This window comes from Ptychodera flava, chromosome 20, assembly GCF_041260155.1.
Source record: "Ptychodera flava strain L36383 chromosome 20, AS_Pfla_20210202, whole genome shotgun sequence".
NCBI lineage: Eukaryota > Metazoa > Hemichordata > Enteropneusta > Ptychoderidae > Ptychodera > Ptychodera flava.
This window is the reverse complement of record NC_091947.1, coordinates 10,689,624-10,711,008: the sequence shown is the minus strand read 5'-3', so window position 1 is coordinate 10,711,008 and position 21,385 is coordinate 10,689,624. Positions and strand designations below refer to the sequence as shown.

At 39.4% G+C, this 21,385-nt stretch overlaps 1 protein-coding gene across 3 annotated transcripts in view; it reads right to left on the bottom strand.

Moving 5' to 3' along the window:
• LOC139120016 (cytochrome P450 26B1-like) overlaps positions 1 to 19,267 on the bottom strand; it is a 33,921-nt gene extending 14,654 nt beyond the window's left edge. The window contains exon 1 of one of the 3 annotated variants that reach the window (XM_070684016.1): positions 18,940 to 19,267. The gene's annotated coding sequence lies outside the window, so the exon portion shown is untranslated. Of the gene's footprint in view, positions 1 to 8,024; positions 8,420 to 10,981; positions 11,087 to 18,939 lie in introns of those variants that run through there. The other 2 variants (XM_070684017.1, XM_070684015.1) reach the window with 2 other exon arrangements.
• Between the last annotated feature and the right edge of the window lie 2,118 nt (positions 19,268 to 21,385).

Here is a 21,385-nt window from a genome sequence, read left to right as displayed (position 1 = left end):
GCCCTGCGAGTATAGTGAGAGTGTCTGGCGTTGCGAAGGCCGGACACTCTCGCCATACTCGTAGTCGTAAGGCTTTTACAGTTGCGTCGCTCGTCTTGTCGAACACGGAAAATGATGGACGTTCTCTCAACACGCGGCAGATTTCTTCAAAACTATTCATTTTATCATGATTTGGGTGATCTTTGAGGATAGACGAGGAATTAGCAAACAACGAGGTGGTTTATTATCATGGTATTTGAACCCGATGTATCGAACCACAGGTATAAAACTGTATAGAAATCATGTAGGCCAAAAGGCGATGACAGTGCGGCTCGGTGGAAGACCTGCAGTGAGCTCCCTGCCATACCGCGTTCGCAATGTTGCTATGAAGGGTCATGGCTTGTATGTCTCGCTCGTGATCTGACCTGTGGACTGCCTGAAATTGGCTCAGTTAACTTGACTCTCTGGAACTATTCACTGTTAACTTGGACGTTCTTTAGGTGATATTGCCCACTTCATTTCATCAAGTATGGTTTCAAGTAGAGCAGGGCCCAGCCAAACAGAGCTAGGTTTCAAGATGTCACGTTATCACTGAACTGCTCAATTAATATTTCGTCAAACATTGGAGTATGTGGTGATCGGATTCCCCGCTGTTGGGGATTCATTGATCGAAGGAAACGTGAACCATGAGTTTTTTGAATAAAATAATTGTAATTTCGGGCTTGTTGGTTTTTTTTTCTGTGGCGAGTGCTCGTTTTTTTTTTTCGTTTTTTTTCTTTTTTTTTTTTTTGGCTGTGGCGAGTCCTTTGTTTTTTCTTTCCAGAGGCCCATGCGTTTTTTGTATCTCTGTTCATGGCATTTTTTTTATTTTTTTCGTTTTCTTTTAAATTTTATTTTATTTTATTGTAGATGAGATCCACTTTTGTTTAGAGCCATCAATGCCGAATTTTTTCACCGATTTTCTCTCTTTACTGTCAAAGCGGCTGGTGATTCATATTATATTTTTGATTATCTATAACACGTTTATTATTAGACTAGTGCTTTTTAATTTTCTTAAGTACATAAATAATTTTATGTATGCATGGCTTTTTTGTCTGATTCTTTTATAATTATTTTCTGTATGTGGTTCACGTTTTTATTTTTTGTACTATTTTTTCCGAGTGGTAGTAGTGATTTTTAGTGATTTTCTTGTGAATTTTATGGACGTACCACTGTATAACATATTTTTCTTTTTTTTTTTTGTAAAATCAGCACTAATTGCACCTTTTACGCGAACTATTATACGTGTATGTATGTCGATAAGTATGGATGTATGACTTTTTCAAATCGTTGAAAATTGTTTATTTCCTAATTACGCTTAAAAGATTTTTTCTCAAGTGAAAATGAAGTATTAAATGACATTTCTGTCTTTTGTTTTTTAATTATACTTTTCTTACTTATTTCCTTCCTAATGAGACCGAATTTTTATTTCAATTGAGAAAGATAGTTTACTTTTGCACTGAATCGATAAATATTTTTGAAACATTTGGCGCGCCGTAGTTATAGCCAGCTCGTCACAAATATAGTCGTCTGAAAGCGCAATACGTATAATACTAAGTAAAATCGGAACGGCTATTATGTGAAACTGTCCTGAAATGAACTTTGCTCACACTTTTGTTTGATCTTTTCCCAGGTCAGCAAGGCCAGTTTAACCTGTGTCTTTCCTTCTCTGTATATTGGTATCGAACGAGAAGCCATTGTCGCCATTCTACGAGTACAGCCTGATATTTCAGGTGGTCGCTGTATTTGAAATTCTACATTTTACTATTCTGTGAGAATAAAAAAGTAGATTTTTGCTTCTAATAAGTCACAATGGTACATACGAATGGAATTATGTGAATATGGTCGGCTGTGACGTGGTGTTTAATCACAAATTGACTGGATTCATACCATGGCAGATGTAAAGTTCATGCAACCATCCATTAATGCGAATCAAAGGCGGTCTTGCGATGAGAAAATACAATAGCTGACTTTGTACATTATCGCTTCAACGTTAAAGAAGTACGTTATTTTATTTTAGGCATCTTGATACATACCGATGTATATTATCACATGCACAGTCGTTCTATATACGTCACGACAACCCGCGTCTAACTTTTGTGCATCGATCTTCGCTATTTACCACCGGGGCACGGTCACATAAACAAGTTTAGCATTAAGGCAATGAAAATCTACGTCTAAGCTGAAGATTTCGTAGAAAGCCAATCAAAATTATTAATGATCTAACAAGGTCATTTTCCTCTCAAAAGTATGAGTCCTTGTGTTTTAGTTTTATCTCCCGTGCGCATGCCGAGGTTCGTATGTCTCAGACCCGATCCAACTGCTTCCAAGTTTACAACAGCCATTATTAGTACAACACCTGGACTAATAAGTTGAATCGGTTGTCCTCATCGCTGGTTCTCACATTAGTGCTCGTTGACATTGACTGTTTACATGATTTCAGTTCTTTACCTCCTTTGAAAATCGTGCAAAGATTGCCAATTTGCTGAAAGACAAAGAATCTGCCCACGAAGTTGATGTGGCATGAACATGTTCATAGTTTAAACAAACCGGGCAACGAAAATATCTGGATGAGCGCCCGCCGGAACAATGCATCAGTGTCCATGCGATATACAGATTATTAAAATTATTCATGTCCTAGAAAGTTTAATGATAGCGTAACTTGGCTTGGAGCGAACTTCTTGACTAATACTGTCTTTACAATTGTGTATGACATATAGCTGGAGATATGTGTTTACCGAGTGATTGCATCGCCTTGGACTTGAGCACGCCGTGTCTTGCGCGCAATCAACACTTCACATGAATGACAACACGCCCACAGCACCATGTACATCATTACAAATGCAATTCAGAAGTTAAAACACGAAATCGTACAAGTAAACTTAATTTAGTTTGCAATAAAATAACTTTATTTTGACACGTTCATGTGATTAATATTACTCCTTAATATCTTTCTCTCGAGACGCAATGACCGTGTCACCTCGATTCGAAGATAAGACGAAGAAAGCATTGGGGAATGATTTATAAATAAACTATCAATATCGCTTACAGATTTAACATAATGACATGAAATTTCTTTTGTCAAGCAGAAGTGTACGCTAATAACATGACGACCGCTGTATCAGACTACAAACCTTGACTTAATATTATGATATACCCCCTGTGTATCAATTATCGATTACTCATTAGAGTTCTTATTTATCATGACTATCGGGAATTGTTTTCATTTGTTTTCAAGACGTAAAATCGTTCAAAATAGCGACTTAAAGAGGCACTCCCACTTGGTAACATTTTTAAAACACATTTTTTTAATGCCAACGGTCGATATTTGACATGGCGACTGCGCGCGGATCGCGAGATATCGATAAAAACATGTCCTCAAAAAAGTTAAAGTTTGAATTCCGGTGGCCCACCTGAATTCAGCTTCCGAACATAGAACGTTCGGCCCTGGGGCCATTGTCAACTAAGCTATGGAGTACGAGTCTACGCTGACGCTGATGTACGCCACAGCAGTACCACTTGCGTCGGTGAGCGGTCATGTCCCATGGGAGAAAGCCGAGTCCTACTGACTCGGCATAAAAAACGAAAAACAAAGTTTGCTGATTCCACCAGAATTCGCATTGGTGACTAGCACAGATAGGTGCGGTTGATACATAGTATGCATAGTGCATGGCTGCCGCGTGGTATGCGCGCATACCACACGCAGCGGCCGCTATGTATCGAACCACGCGTAACTGTGTAGCAGACGACAAAATGTAGTCATCAGAGGCAACTAATATTTTACACGTAAAAACTGATATCTATGTGGTATCGTTTGAAAATTTAATACAACTGATTGAGAATAATGAAAACGACAAAAACTAAGGAGAAGTTTTAAAAAAGAATTACCAGAGGTAAAGGCATTGATAATGATGTATATAAAGTCATCGCAGTAGGAGGTAAATTAATTGCGTCATTCGAACGTTTTTGGACTCCTTAGAATATCGTCAATCAGCACAACAACACAATTTCGGGGGATTTCGGGTCATAACCAGAAACGATCGTAAAACTTCGGGATGTGAAAAATACGCTCGGGAAATGACATGTTTTTATCGATATCTCGCGATCCGCGCGGAGTCGCCACGTCAAATATCGACCGTTGGCATTAAAAAAATGTGTATCGAAAATGTTACCAGTGGGAGTGCCTCTTTAAAGCACCGTTTACGGTAGCTTTCGATGTATTTCCCAGTATTTTTTTGGCTATCTGAGCGAAATTGATGAAAATGTCATTGAAAGTTATAGCATTGTCCCTGTTGCATTTACTCTAATTCTTGAGTGCAGTATTTTCGGGGTTTTTTTCAGTTTTCATTTCAAATGTAGGTTCATAATTTGGGGACTCTGTAGCGGTGACATTATCGATTAAGTTCTTGGTTTTGGTTCAAATTTGTTTGTTTGGGGTTTGTTTGTTCTTTGGTTGCTAATGTTTACAGGTTTTCAAGATTGATCGATGAACGGCCGCCCACCCGTGACCCGCCGTATATTTACGTTAAGACCAGGGTAGCCTGTGGCAAAAGCAGGGGGCAGCTGCCCCATCCCCTGGAATTTTCCATAACGTCATATGTAAATTTATGTAAATTACCCAAATCCTAGCTGAGCTATGTTCTGCCCCCCCCCCTCCGTGCTTCCTTGGCAATTCGGTCATGCCACGGCCCTGAAAGCGTAATAGCTCAGTGTTTGCTCGACTTCGTCTGCGATGACAGGTGGCAAGCGATCTGCACGCTACGTAGATCGCTACGTCACTCGCAGAGTTCATGCAAAGTTCACCTTGTAGCGACATCTTGCCAAGGCGGTTGATATGACCTGGGGGATGCAAGAACTCCCACCATTCATGACATTGCATGGAAAGCAGCCCGATTCACTATATGGGTCAATGAAAACGTTATTTGTAGTAAAGAGCAGCGGATACGGTTTTGAATATTCCTGCACGAAACCAAGTTTTAGTTCACGTTCAGAAAGCTGATACGTTGACGGCTGCTTTTTGCAATGTAAATTAAAAACCTCGCTGAAGAAACACAAAAGAGCATTGTAATTCGTAAGAATACGGGTTTTGCCTTTGTCTGAGACGCTTCCGAAACTGAGGAGGCTTTCTGTTCTCACAAAACAAGAATAGGTGAATATGTGGGGTAAACTGCACCGGCATCGCCGTCTTTCAACGCCGCCGGCTACTGACAAGCCCATCAAAGCGTGTCCTCGGCATGACCCCTGATTACACAGGCATTCATCACAGGAGAACCGCCTGACGTCATTTAGAGAAGATTAGATCTCGCCACGACAAAGGAGAACGATATAAGTCTTAGGTAAGCAGGGATGAGAGATAGAAGGGGGATGATTTTCAAAGTCTGTACATCAAACGATGACGCATGGTAGGAAATTTAATAGATTCCGCGCCTCCGGTAAACACAGCGCTTTTTTGCGACACAACATCATCGCAAGTCGTTGAACGCTGGAAATGAGTGCAGAGCTAGATATGTATACTGGATGGAAGGAAGCATCGGCTTATAAATACAAAGACATTTGAAAGGGACCTTCAACATGTAAAAGGAGGCATTAAGGCCTATGCAGCTTAATGTTGAAAATGTGTGTTTTCATGAACTATAGGAAGAGGTTCCTTGATGAATTGAGTATTGGCGAAGTTTACAAACGGCAGCAGCTAAATTTAATATTCTGTTCAAAGGAACTGCAAGAAGAATTTATTCAGTCCAGTACACGGTATCTATGAAAACACGGGCTGCCAAAACCTTCCTTCAGAGGGCTAAAAGGACAGTACATCTTTGGTATTTCATCTCTTTTGTGGTATTTTTTGTTTGGTTCTACACGACCTGACACCCAATGCGACGCCAGATGTTCAGATTGCCGATGCAGCCTGACAAGAAAATAAAACCGTACGAGACTGTCTCATTTTACGGGAGAATTTAAAATTTGTAAGGCCGGACTAAAAGACATTTTTGAACCGAGTAATGATATATTTATGCCGACGAGTTTCATCATCATCATGAGAGGCTCTGTCACGACTTCACCAGCTGATTGAAATCTCCAAATTTTCCAAACACATATTAGCCGAGAAGTGCTATTTACATTGAACGTCATTCCCGAGAATTTCGAAAAGTACAATACGAGTTTCTCCGAAGAAAACCTTTTTGGAAATCCCCTTTTCATACATCAAACTGTAAAGCTCTTTTTTTTTAATGTTTGGCAAATTTCACCGTTAAAGCCCATTTATCACTCCCTTACAACGCCAAAACGACCCCTACTTCACTAACAATGGGAACTACTGTACTATTAAAGACCTACGAAAGGTCGACCAAGAACTTCACGCTTGTCCTTTACATGACCCTTGTTCCCAAGGTGCCAACATTGACCATCGTCCTTGCCAATGCGCTGCCCTGGGAGAGTATTGTGTGAAGATAAGATAAGATAATGTCCTCCCTAGGTTACAGATAAAGATATGTTTGTTACGCACCACTGGTATATATTGGCCATCATTCACATTACCGATTGCTTCAATGGAACAAGTGATTGCCGGCCAGGGGAGTATCTTTGATATAGGAGGTCAATCTGATGCTTGAAATCAAACAGAAAATCGCACAACGAAAAAATCATGACAAAATGGGACAAGTCATCTTTCAATAGAGGTGACTGTGTTCCCTTTAAAAATATCTCGATATTTTGCGATTCTGTTTTACTTCGAGTAAGATGCTCATCAATCGATTTGTTTGTTTGTTTGTTTGGTTTTTTATTGACCTGCTTATCTCATGCAACTCGGTCTCTGAATTTTGTAACCCGCCTGATAACAAGTCACGATTGATCATTGCTCGTGGCTGCAAAGCGTAACTAGCTGTGCAGCGCGTCGATCATATGGGGAAACGTTCTTTCTCTTATACCGATGGTTAGCCGTATCACTCGTCGAGTGTCTGTTTTTCGCATCTTCTGCGGCTCTGAGAGCAGGCTAGCAAAGTACGCCTGAGACGATGACGTTGCTTAAATTCCACATCAGTCATTCTAGGGTCGTCACCCCACTTTTTGATGGCCTGCAGGCAGCTATCATAAGGCCACTCAAGGCATCGTGTTTAATTCCACCTACATCTAAATGACGTCAGCGTGACGTCAGCGTGGCCACCGTGACTTTTCAGGATTGTCCTGTCTTTGTTATGCTGTTTTCTTATTATCATCTACCATTTGAGAAAGGTCCCGTCTCTGATAAAATAACTATTGTACATAGCACGGACACGCATAATGCTTACATATAAATGACAGGTCGGCCAACCATCCTATTTCGAACAACTGTATATTTTGTTTTGACAGGTAAATATGCTGTATTGAGGTGTTTTGAAGAAAATTGAATTTAGAGATGAAAGCAATTGCCTTCCCGGGACGATTTTAAGATTTCGCCCTGACAACCGATGTTCCCTCTCCACTTAGAGAACTTCCCTATACGACCTCTTCCCGCGACAAAAGCTCCCATCCGCCCTGTCTATATGCCCCATAATTTGCACCCCCCCCCCCCAAAATGAGCAGTTCCCTGAAAACAGCTGAATCCCATTTCGCGAACAGCTTTTGCTCGAAAAAATCTTTATGCTCGCTCTGATTTGAGCGAAGTAGAAACGCTCCTAAAATGTGCCAGTATTAAAGGGGGAAATTTGAGAATATTTTGATCAATAGTAGTTGCGCAGAAGAAGTGACGCTTTAGACGAAGCTATGACGCTCGTTTCTTTGGATGTGTTGTGTTTTGTAGTCACAAAGGAGAAAAAGCACTACATACACTTTCAAAATAAAGTGCGCACACTTCATGACTTGACAATAGCTGCGAAGAATATGCTTCTTATACAATAAGATGTTTTCCTAAAGAAAATAAGTGGTGGAAAGATTGTGCATTCGCGGGTGTGTCGCACATTAATATCCAGTCGGAAAATATGACTCGGCAACAAAAAGGAATCTGACTAAAAAGTCTGCAGTGGTGGAAAACATACCTGTTTTGCACGGACAAACTGTCAATGACGATTGTAGTTGTGGATCCTGATTGGACTATTTATAATGTTAAGTCACATGATCGCTGCAGCCAATCCAACACATATGGTTTGTTTGGCAACAAGCAATCACCATGGTGATATGGTACCTTGGTCTGCAGGTGGTCGGTCAACCACTCGCTACGCTGTTGATGGTCGATACTCAACCGGAGTAATCGGCACGGAATGCTTTTGTTGAAAGCGAGGTCAAATGACAGGCTCAATGCTCCGTCAAAAAAATTATGCAATGCATTCGATGTGGACTCTGGTTGAACTTTGTCCGGTCGAAAGTCTACAACATATATGACCTTGCTCGTTGTACGAACATAACTCCCCTCTTCTTTGGTGCTGTTGAACATGCGCAACGGAGACCGTATTCCGAACTGAATAACCAAGAATTATTTATTACCTGGAATCACAAAATGATCATGATTTTGCTATTCTTGTAGATTCGAATTGTGGAAAGGGAAGTTTTTTCCCCAGAAACTCGGAAACTATCGGATAACTGTGGTTGAAGAATGGAAAACACACAGTTTGAAGGAGGGCACGCATTTTATGATGTTCACAGAAAATCATAAATTGAACAAATATCGTATACTTATGCAGATGTGAAGTTACCGTTTCCTGCGTCGTTGTAAACTGCAGGTCAAAATGAAAATTCCAGAACCCTCGTATCGGCTACGGGTTAAACTGTGAATTAGCGATGCGAGTTCATTCACATATTTAGTATTAACCTTTGAGTAAGTGTACATCAGGAAAAATATATGTTTCGTCAACTACGACGGTGTCACTTACGGCCCAAAAGGCGAAGGCGACAAAGAAAGCTTACTTAAAATTGAAAAAAAAAAAACTTGGTTGGATATGGTCAGTACGACAACTGCCATGAAATTTTTTATTTGTTATTTGTGCAGTATTATCTGTTTGTTTGTTTGTTGCCACATCCATGAAAAGCTCTTCTTACAATTGTTGTCTTTCTTCCCACCAGCTCCATTTAGCAAGCCTTAGACCGAAACGGTCACACTAACATGTCTCTCGAGAAAATAACTAGCATTTTGCTTGCATCCGTTTGTGAGCTGAGTGAAATTAATGAAATTACAGTTATTGGTTGACGATGAATCATGCCATTTTGGTACCATAATGTTTAAGCTTATCTATCTTCAGGATTCGCAAGACATGGCACGGAATATCCCATGATACAAACACAGATGGGAAATAGCAGCACAGCCTGGACTCAGTTTCGCGAACGGGGCTTGAACATTACTTAAAGTGTTCTCAGGTGATTTGAGCGGGTCAAAAGTTCACGTCGACACGGCCTTCACTTCTACTGTGCCGCGTTGGTCGTACCCCAATCAAGTCAATGACGTGGAGTGCATGTACCCCTTGGCACGACGTCACTATCGCTTCATGAGAACTGATACAATTATATATCACGTGCCTGTAGATGTTGACAAGTTAAATGATACGAACTAGCACGATTCCCAAGGCCAATTTTGTTTTACGTACGCAGAGCCTTAATTATGGGTTTGTCAACAAATAATAAAATGCGCTTCTATTTTTGCATTTGGCCTTTTACCAATCATTTGTGGAATCGTATATAAAACTCTAGTTAGAAGCGTAAACATATGTTGACAAAAAGTGACCAATTCAGCGTATCTCTTTGACCTAGTTTATTTCCATCTTGCTGATGGCAAATAAGTTACCTGCTTGCAAATCTCTTATAACATTCCTTTTTGGTGATATTCGTCAACGAAAATGTCTTCTCTGCGGAACCAACATGTTCCTGTGAAAGTGTGCTGTAGATATTCAACCGTTATAATTCCTGTTTCAAATATTTTTATCGATAAACCTGGAAAAATATACTGCTCTATGGATTACTGCCCATATGGCGCCAACTCCTTCCTGGGGCAACCAAGTTATCGTACACAAGAAAACCATCATTGTCGTTGTGACGGTGTTGGACTGCTGATCATTGTGATACCCACGAGCGAAGAATCGCATTCTGTCAGCTCAGTCCGTCCGGGGTGCTGCCCATTAGAGCAGCCATGGTCGTGATTTTAGTGACGTCATTACAGATATGTTGGTTGAGAACAAAACTGTCTTTACATGTCATGGTGACCCTATGCAGCAGTGTGTACGTGAGATTACTTTTCAAGTTTACAATCTTTTGTTTACAAAGGTGGTACGATGACTATTTTAATAACAACAATGCAATGTGTTTTGTATTCAAGCCAAACTTTGAACTGCACTTTGAGTTAAATTTACCAAGAATCTGACGGGGGAGATATCGAAAATTTGACGTGGTTATAAACCAAAATGCCAAAACACATATCATGCTTAAGGGCATGGCTGGTAATAATCGCAACAACACAATCTGACAAGTTCGGGTACGGAGACAGAAGAACGATATAATAAATACAACTGTTTTCCTACCGAATGAGATTGATGGGAGTGCATTGTGTTTGAACACAAAACAACAAATATAATTTGAACTTTAAGCAAACTGAAAACAAAGAACAAAGGCGTTAGATTAAAACAGAGAGACGGTTCAAACTTCAAACAATTCAATTTACAAGAATATATGGAGTCACACGATACATCACAAATTGTCATATTTTCTCTCTTTCGAAACGGTGATCGCTTTGATTTTGCTCTCTTTTATGATTTCAACAACCTAATATTACACTTCTGTTTACAGAAGTATGATGGATTGTCTTTTTATTCGATAAGTCAGCTTGCTGCATATGTCAAAATGTAGGTAAAATGACCTATAAGACTATAGGGGTGTACGTAATGAGTCTGCAGGACAGGGACCGTAGACTGTGCTACGGTATCATAAATAGGGGACGATGCTATGTTTCTACAAACTTTCCTATATCAACTGTACAAGGCTAAAATCAGAAATATCAATGATAAAAACCCACCTTCAAAATTGCCCAACTGTACGAAGTCTGCAAGCTCAGACATCATACACAACCCACAGTGTGAAAACTCGAGCTGTCAATCACCAAATGGACACTGTTCATATAAGTGCCTCTGTGATCTATATATCTGGCTTTCAACGTGCAAAGAGAAGGCAAGCCGCACTTCAGTAATATTAATTACTTTTATCACTGACACGCGTGCCATTTGACAGTAATTATCAGATAAGCTTTGACACAATTGTTATAAATCTTGACACACATTTCCCACCCCTTGAAAAACAAAGAATGAATGAGAGAATGATTACAAAGTACGGCATATGGCAGCAAAAGAGGTCATCCATTGATAACATGACGTGATCTAAGATCTGATGATCCATGTTGTTTAGATGTTACAAAGTACAGGCGATGCCCTGGAAGTCATATGTGTGTGAATCCTGCGAGCCGGATAAACTTGTCGGTCAAAGGTCAGTACCGGCAAACGGTATCCCTCAAAAGAGATGCAGCCTGCTGTAAGTGTAACGTGTAGAATTTTTTAAAATTCTGTTTCTGCCGAAAAGTAAGCAGTACTCTAAAGGGACATATCATTTTCAGAAAATATTGGAGTATATCGCGTAACCCTTTACCTCGTTCACATTCTCAAAAACAGAGTAAGGACAGTTGAAATCAGCAAACGGAAAAAATGATAAATGTGGAAAAAAACCTGAATTTTAAGATTATTATTTCTCTTTCTACGTTTTATTGTTACCAAAAATGATCGTCACTTGAACCGAGTACAAGGACTTTCATTATTGTTAGGCAAGTGTATATGAACGAAACATGATTGTTATCTTACAAATTAGATCTATCTTTAGCTTTACAACATTCGACCGATTTAACTATCGGTTCAGTTACTTCGAGTCAGTGCTCTACTGGTTGCTGTTAGCAGGAAGGGTCATTTTCTTCCACGATGAGTCTATATTAAATAATTGATGAAATCTCTCTCTCTCTCTCTCTCTCTCTCTCTCTCTCTCTCTCTCTCTCTCTCTCTCTCTCTCTCTCTAAACACTTTTCACAGAAACATGGCAGTGAAAGCTTAATTTCCTTTGAAAGTTTCAAAATGAGTCTATCTAACCTGAAGACCAGGGGAGACTTGAAAAATTTAAAGAGTGAAAAAAATCTGTCTTAGAGATACCTTGTCTTCTTTGCTGACAAACTGAACTGGTGCGTAAAAATCCGATGGTACACTGTGTAACAGTCTTCCTTAGACCATATTCAGTGGCAGGTATATGCTTCCACTTAGAAAATCGATGTCTGATAGCTAAAAACACTATCCAACTTAGAATCACTGTCACTCAGTGCTCTTGGACGCAAGGCTCGCAAACCCATATACCATCATATACATTTAAACTTGTAAAACCCAGTACATGCTGTTTGTCATTTTTCTTCGGGAAAACGTTCAATCGAAAAAATGAGGCCATTCTACAATTGTGCCACGACCCCTGTCCTGGTATTTGTCGAATGCAACCTTGAAAATGTTATGGGTTTTTTTTATGAAACGCGTGCCAGGTACGAATATACCCTCGAATGCTTCGGACTCTGCTCCTGGGCTACTGTAACTTGGTCCAAATAATGGTTCCTGCCTTGGATTGTTTTATCATCTCTACTAAGAGTGCCCTAATTTATTTTAGGTCAAAGGTCACCAAATGCCTCATAGAAATGATGTGCAAGTGGCTCAATTCCAACCAGAAATTGATAAGGCGACTGTGGTGAGTCTCCGAAAGCAGTGAGCAATGATAAACTTCTCGCACGGTGAAATTCTGTGCCGAAATATTTAAAATATACAGTCTCTCTTGGCAACACTTTAGTGGTAAAGCTGGCACTTGTTCTAGTTTCTCTGTCTTAAATTAGAACGCGCCTCGGGCACAGATATTCTGACTCTAAAACTTTTACAATTCTTTTCTGCTATACCACTTGTGGGGGTTCATTTTAAAGCTCTTGGTGTGAGAAACCTTTTCACCACCTTAGTTTTTCGAAATTCAAAAATTTTATTTTCCTCCATAGAGTTAACACAGGGATTGCGGCCATTTTGAATTTGAAATATCGGTAAATCTTTGAATATTTGTTTTTGTAGTACCAAAATTTGCTCGGTGACCCCCGATATTTATTCTCGATTTTTAAAGAGAAAGGTTTAAAGATTCCTAAAGAAAGTTTGTGCAGAAGTTTAAGTCTTTTATTTTCGAGGTGTACTTTATCATAAGGATCTTGAATTTGAAATCCTGTAAACGGTTATCGAAAGATAGTTGAAGTATACGGTTTCGAGGGCATTGAATGAAACGACTCGGCCGTAAAAAGAGTCCGTCACATTCCTATGGGTTTATTAGGGTACTCGACTGCGTCGACGATGAGTCGTTTCTATCGGTTTGAAAATAACCGCCATCAAAGTGGAATGTAAAAGTCCACTTCCCAGAGTTATATATGAAAGTCGGTGCGGTGAAGAGGACGAGTGTGCGGCCTTACGCCGCCAAGGGCCTTCGGCCGTGAAAAGCTCAAGGTTCCAAGCTAGGCCCTTGTATCCACCATGGAGCTCTACTCAGTGAGGATTTTCCTGCCAACCAGCTTGTCGAAACTAGAGTTCATGAAGCCAATTCCAAATGTATGCGGCGTAGAAAGTTAGTAAAGGGTATAATAGAAAATTCACACATCATCATTCAGGGCAGCCTACGAAGCTGCTCTTTGAAAAAAGAGATCATGAACGCGATTTCTTGCAGGATGGGCGGATATTTTGTTCTCACTAGCATACGGGAAGTTTCATTCATATGCTGGGCGGATAACTCGGAACTTGTAAACAAGCTTGTTCAGGGAAAAAGCAATACGTAGTTGCACTTAGAGGGCATTTGGAAGTTTTTGTAAAGTTGAGAGGGTGTTTGAGAACTTATTAATTGGGCATGTAATTGGTAACTTTGAACGAGATAGGGGATTCACGGTGGTGGTGAGTTTTCCTGATGGGAAGTGGGGGATGGGAAAATGGTAGACCGGAGGGGAAATTTTCAAATCGTTGCAGGGTAACTGTGACGGTCAGTATCCATTTTTTCTTCACAGTCTATATTTTAAAAAAAGGTAGAATAGCGTATTTGCAAAACACCTCTAATACAATTTCTCAACATCGACAGGTTAGCTAACCAATCAACGTCCTCTACTGTCCTAGCTTGCTCCATTCAAACAACTGCAACCTGTTTAGCTAATCACATTTGAACAACCTTTTTACACTTGTCTTCGGCTAGCTGTCGAATTAATTTAAGAGGGAACGAGTCTTGCCCGATCCGTCTGAAACATCTGTCGTATTCACATCTCATGGACGAACAGCTGGTTGTAACGACGTCAGAAAGTTTCAGGTGCACCTGATGAGGGAGAGGGCAGTCGTACTGTTGTTGTAATATGGTTATCCAAAATTAAAGTTGCTCCCTCATACTGGCAATATAAATATACCCACCAGATACATATCAACTAATTCATCACATTTCTGCGATATCAACTTCTGTGTGGGGTGAGGGCATGGTGAGCTTGCCAAGCGTTGTCACGTGAAAAGGCACGGGGTACTACAGAGCATTCTCTCTATCAATGGTTTATCAATGTAATCATCAATTTGAGGTCATTTTTCTGTCGTAAATCCTGCATTCTTAGCCCTCCCAAAGGAAACGTATCTGTGGACTTTTATAGACACGTTTTTCGACACAAAGCTTAAACTGTACGCTCTGAAATTCTTAACCATTGGTATGTACACGAGTATAGAAAAATATGCACCATGCACACTTTCAGCATTATTCACTGTCTACTTTTTTCTGCCGGATTATCAACGACAATTATTACAGTTTGTATGTATGCAGAAACAGTCGATACAAGCCACGTTTCTAGAACGACACAAACGTTGTGGCATAAATAAGCACAATCGATAGATAAAAATACAACAGCTGAGGCATTCCCTGTGTATCGGTACTGACCTACTACCGATAAATTTTGTTTCACTGGCGTTCTGTTGTTGAAGTGACAGCTTGGAAGTGGTATAAGGAACAACACAATTGGTGTGCTTCTATACCTTGCACATGTCTTCAAGTTTAAACGATACACAGGTCGACCTGGGAATACTGCTGAAAATCATAACTCTTCAACATTCTTCTCTATTAAGGTGAAGTACTACGAATTACGTCAAAATTAAGTTGTGGTGTCATTTTCTTGAAACTTTGCACAAATATTCTTGGAAGTTGTGCAAGTGCAAAAATGAAATAAAAAATGGGGGTCACCACGCTTGTTTCCATGGAAACGGACGTTAGAATGGCGTCGTTAGAAATACATAAAAATGATATAATTCACTTAAACTAAAGAAAGCAATCATAAAACGCTTAGCAAATGAGTTAATTTTAATAAATACCAAGACTTAAGATCCATATCTATCGAATGTATAGTGTTCATGATGTTTGTGAAGAAATTTTGACATAAGTATCGATTACAAAATGACAATATCGAAATTATATCACTACATAATTTTCGAACTTTCTTCCTGTCGCTTTGAATGGTGTCATTTTGACCAAACATGGCGAATAAACTCCTTACATAATACCATTTAGTTTACACTTTTAATAAAAGGGTGTCACCACGCTACTTTTTACAATATCTCAAGGTGAATGGGTAATTTGCACCATATAAAAGGGAGAGAAATGTTAATTTTACGCTCATATTGAATAAAAACCAGCTTCCTAGGGGGTCAAAATATGACAAGGTTATAGGTCACATGTATTTCTAAGACACTGGGTCAAAAAATTAGGTAAAAGCGCAATTTCAACAATGACAGGTGATGTTAAAAACATGCGCTACAAAATAACCAATTTGCGGCAGGCTGGAGTTAAATCTGCGCAGAAACGTTCTAAAGCGTGTGCGCGTCCGAATTCGTCGTCCTTTACCTTAATTAAGTGGACCCTGAGGTTTAGATAACGCACAAAGGCATATCCACCGAGAAAAAAAACCGCTCGCCCGTGACGTGCAGAACCAGTCATCGTAATGACATAGTCGCCACTTGATAAACTGTTTGGGGAGCTGTTGTTCATTGGTCATTTCGCAAAACGAATGTACATGCATTTGTAGGTCACAGTACATCGTCCTTATACGAAGATTGACTGAAATCGATCAGCCCTCAGGCATGTCTACCGAATGGCTCTAGTCATGAAAAAATCGTAACAGAATGGCCGCCCAGTGGCCATGTTGGATTGTATCGTGACACAAGTTGACTTGCATAATTATTTGCATCATATTACGCAGTCCTTGTATAAACTTTTAATGGAATCTGTTGGTGCATGTCCGAGTAATGGTTCCAAACATTGATAAAATCGTAACATGACCGCCTGGCAACCATATTGGATCGTATCGTGACACAATTTGACATGCATATGTATCGCATAGTACACTGTTCTTATGCAAACTTAAAATGATATTTGTTCATGCCCGGTTACGTAATGATTCTTGGAATGAGAAAACTGTAACAAATTGTCCGTTTTGCAGCCATATTGGGTCATATCACAAAGTTACAGTATCAATATGCGTATGTGCCTCATAACATTTTGCCCTTGTAAGTTGTACAAAGTTTGAATGAAATATTTACTGGCAGGTCTGAGTTAATGACTTGGGGAGCACAGACGCACGGACAGACAAAAGCCCAATCCAAGCGCCGACTAACAAGTTCAACTTGTGTTAATACGATAAAATGAATCGAGCATTCAGCTTTCAGTCCCGGTACTGGTCACGGTAACCGTCGAATACAGTCGCACTTCAAAACCATTGCGGATTTCTGCATTCCTCTCACAGCGGCCGAAAACCAAGGCGTGGCCAGCAACGGGCGTGTGCGGAGTAATTTATGTGGTGATACGGTGAATGGAATTCCATGGCAGGTGTGAGGGTGCCGCAAGAACCGGGTTCATGCCCTTTCGAAGAATTTCTGCAATAGCCACACTAGCCCGACCAGTTTAAATTCAGAAATTTTCCAACGGATTGGATCAGACAACACAAAGAGAAAGTGACGTGACAATAAAGTTTCATCGAAATATGATTCTCACTTTTTTTGCTGCTGTATGCCATTAAAATTGTTTCGTTATAAGAATCTTTAGCCGTTTAAAACACGTTTCACCGAGTGATTTACGTTTGAAAAGTCAAATTTAAAATATCCATCATCATAGCTATAATACCGATAATCTAATTTTCCTAGAACTAATCACGAATCGAAACTAAGTTTACGCAAGAATTCCTGTTCGCTGAACTGTAGACAGTTCCTCGTTCCTATTTTGGTTGCCTCGTCATAACCGGTGACATAGTGTCCATTGTGCGCGAGTCACGGTAGGGCAGAGCAACGAAACCATGAGGGACTTGGTTTTGCTCAGCACTCCTTGGCGCCAGTGTGGAGTCGATACGACAGACACAGAGGCACAAGCAGCTTTCGATATGTCTAGATATTCGCATGGTCCTTGTATACTGTACCGGCAAGAAGGAGACAGAAAAATCGACAGGTTGCTATTTATAAGCACTTCGTGATGAAAGAGAATTAACTGACGCCCCCTACAGCGAATTAATGGAATTCTTTGGTTACACAGAACACAAAATTCCAAACGCTAGGTGTAAACTATTCCCATAATTTGGCAACCTGAGTGTAACCTCATCCAGACTCCATGAAAAGGGGTTGAGGTTTTGCAGAATAGCAAAATTCAACGAGCTCTCCCCGAATCCCAACTCATGTAAGCTCAGTGTAACTTTATGTGCATTTCTCCATTGTTTTTGTGCCGATTATAAACTACAGTTTGTTGTTTACCTTCGAACATCCTTTTAAAATGACTTCACGTTCAAGTATTTGTCTACACTGCCGGTATGTGTGTGACGTCCTCTATGATCGTTGACACTGAGTATTGAATTTTATCCCGGGCCATAGAATTCGTTAATTTTACGATCAATGACATTACTTGTTGTACACGGTGCGCTGTGCTGGTAAGCTTAACTACGCTGTATTTCAACATATCTGATGAAATAAAATGTTCCAAAACGCAAAATATAATGAAAATATCAAAAACTCACAGTTGTTCCCCCTCCATGTGAAGGTGGAGCTACACTTAACCACCACTGTTTTTTTTCCACAGACGTATTTCCCATCAAAGAGACAAGGAAATCCCATTATAATATACATTTCAAAAAGCAGAGAATCTAAATTTTAGTATGGTAACAATAGTTTACTAGAACGATGAATAGGCTACATATTTTGGGTAGAAAATCGCAATTTTTTTTATTAATGATGAAAATTAGTTTAAGTGTAAAACTTGATATTATTTTCTGAAATTTAATATTTCACTTGAAACAATAGTATATGTAGAAAACGACTATTATATTTTGCATTATCTATCCTCTTTCTAAAATGGAAAGGGTTGAAAGACACTAAAGAAAAAGTGATTAAAAGTGATTAAAATTCAAAATGCAGGACGTTTATTGCCAAACTAAGTCGTTTTGTCAAAGAGAATTTAAAGAACACGAGGTGAAAATTTCAGAAAATTTCCAAAAAAAATGACTCAACCAGAGCGGAGTTATTCTTTGGAACTTTCTTTTCGTAAATTTACTTTCGAAGGCAAATGAGTATAAGCTCAACTCATATGAAGTACTCGTATCTATGTCAACGCTCCTGAGTTTTGCCATTGCAGTTTTCCATATACAGAACAGGTTATGACAGCAAAGGGGGATGTGCAACACTATGTGTGACACTGCTTTTAAGACTATAGCTTCATTAACAAGATACATTCCTGACATTTCAAGTCGCACCTTGTGCAGTCACAAACAGGAGCAGGAAAATTTCATTAAATCTCGGCGAATATTATGTTGCTATAGTTCTCAATCCAAGTAAGAGTTAAAATATAATGAATAACGAACCTTTTTCACCTAGAAGAAAAAGATTTTCGTACCTGTTTGGATTATTTTGCCTGCGTTCGAACGCTTCGTTTTCAGTGTCAGCCTGCCCTTGGTGAATCCCTGCTCCAATGTGCTACAACCATACAGTGGTTGCTAGCTGACACACCGATAAGTTGGTGTCTACTGGCCTATCACGCGGTTCCTAAAGTTCACACCCCTCTTACAATGGGGTGACGGTTGCCAAATTTAATTTGTGACGTGCCCAGTAACATTCCACGTGTCATAATTTACTGGAAGCGTTGAATCGATTGGCAAAAGCCATTAATTTTTTTCCCCGCGCTCTTATCGTTTCTGGCCATATCTCAAGTCTTTGTCAACCGCGTTTGACCTGGCAGCCAGGTCATTGTTCTATACAGGTGGTAGAGTGTAGGTATGTCACATGCGGTTACAATGGTATCACCGTGTGACATATATGTGACCCCAACTTCCGATCGATATGGTTAATATTTCAAAGCTCTCAGTCACGAAGCGCTGTGATCGGCAGAAACAGATCTGGGGGTTCCAGAGGGTTTTTGTTTTTTTGTGCCGTTGATATTTTTAGAGGATCTTAAATTCTCTTAGTGAACTTTAGGGAAAAACCCAACCGACTTAAGTATTCTGATGACCAACTGACACAATCTATGTCTTGGAAAATCAATTAAATTATACTAACTTATTGGGAATAACTATTCCTGAAAAAAAATTAAAAAGAATGAAATATAGATGAGTATTTGGTTGTTTTAAAGGGAGGCAGTCGTTGGAACTGCGCGTATGCTACTTTCTTGTTTACAAACAATGTATTTCATGCATTATAGCTAGATACATCGAGTCAACATGGCTGCAACATTTAAATTTTACGATATATATTGTTAACCCGTTGTAACTTTCATCAATCGCCAATGTACCCTATATACAGTGTTTACATGAGGGATCCTTGGCAACCTCTGAGTAGAGCTCCGAGGACTGCCTCCCTTTAACATCTAGGATGGTATCTAAATCATTGGTGATATCGGCGATGATGATGATATATAAATTGGTATCTCGGATCATGGATGTGATGTGTTATATATATATATATATATATATATATATATATATATATATATATATATATATATATATATATACAAAATGTATACAATATATATAAATATATATATATACAGGCTAAATCGAGAAAAAACTTGAGGAAATCAAGGATGTTGCTCGGATACAAAACCAAACCGTCAAACTTCGGAACCAGGTCGAGGTCACGGACGTCATTCACTTACCGTGAACCCACGGGTGTCGATGTCGGGTTTTGACGGTACGTCATCATGTGGAATTTGGGTCAGAGATATCACCTCCGTTGCACTTTTTACGAGATTATGAGGGAAATTCCCTTCTCAAGGAGGTCAATATATAATGTAGATGTATATAATATGTGTATGTACACATGTGTGTCTGTTTCTGTGTGTATCTTTGTGTCTATGGAAAGAAAGCTAAAAGATAGACGGACAGACATACAGATGGATAGATATGTAGAGAGACAGATTGGTGGGTTAGGTGATGGTTGGTTAGGTGATATGAATAATATAATAACATGCCACCGATAATGTGAGTGACAGAAAGTAAATGTCTACAAAACCTACCAGATAAGGAAATAATGTATAACCCTGTCTTGAATTGTTTGCTCAAATCGGAATGAAGACAGCGATGACCGTGTTGGAACAGATATCGACCACACACATAAATGAACAAGCTCCGTCTGTTCTCAAGGATGGTAAAATCTGATTCTTGCTAGACGAATATTTAACTGAACTTGCGATGTTATCTTAACGAATAGGGATCGGAGACACACGCTGACGTCACCAGGCGACAGTTTCATTTCCAAGAAATTCGGAAGGGCATGTGTCCTTTCATATATGACCTGATTTTCACGTATAGCAATTTACATTCCGGGCCACACCGTGAAATTCATCAAGTACATAAAAAAGACTTTATGTTGACATTCAAATAAAATCAAATATATCAGATGTACATCCCTTAATGTGCCAGTGAGTGTTATATATGTACATCCCTAAATGTACCTGTGTTATTTGTGTGTGTGTGTATATATATATATATATATATATATATATATATATATATATATATATATATATATATATATATATAATATCGGATGAATACACAAGTCTACTGACAACTGGGAGCTATCTGTAGAATCTCTCTCTCTCTCTCTCTCTCTCTCTCTCTCTCTCTCTCTCTCTCTCTCTCTCTCTCTCTCTCTCTATATATATATATATATATATATATATTCAAAAATGCATCCCAGAACATGCAGTTCTATTTTGATTTTAGTTTGTATTGATGTCCAATCACGATAACCGGGGGAGGGGGTACTTACCATAAAGCTTGTTGCTTTTAAATCCCCCGAAACAGTCATCCATACAGACAAGAGACGAACTCACAGATACT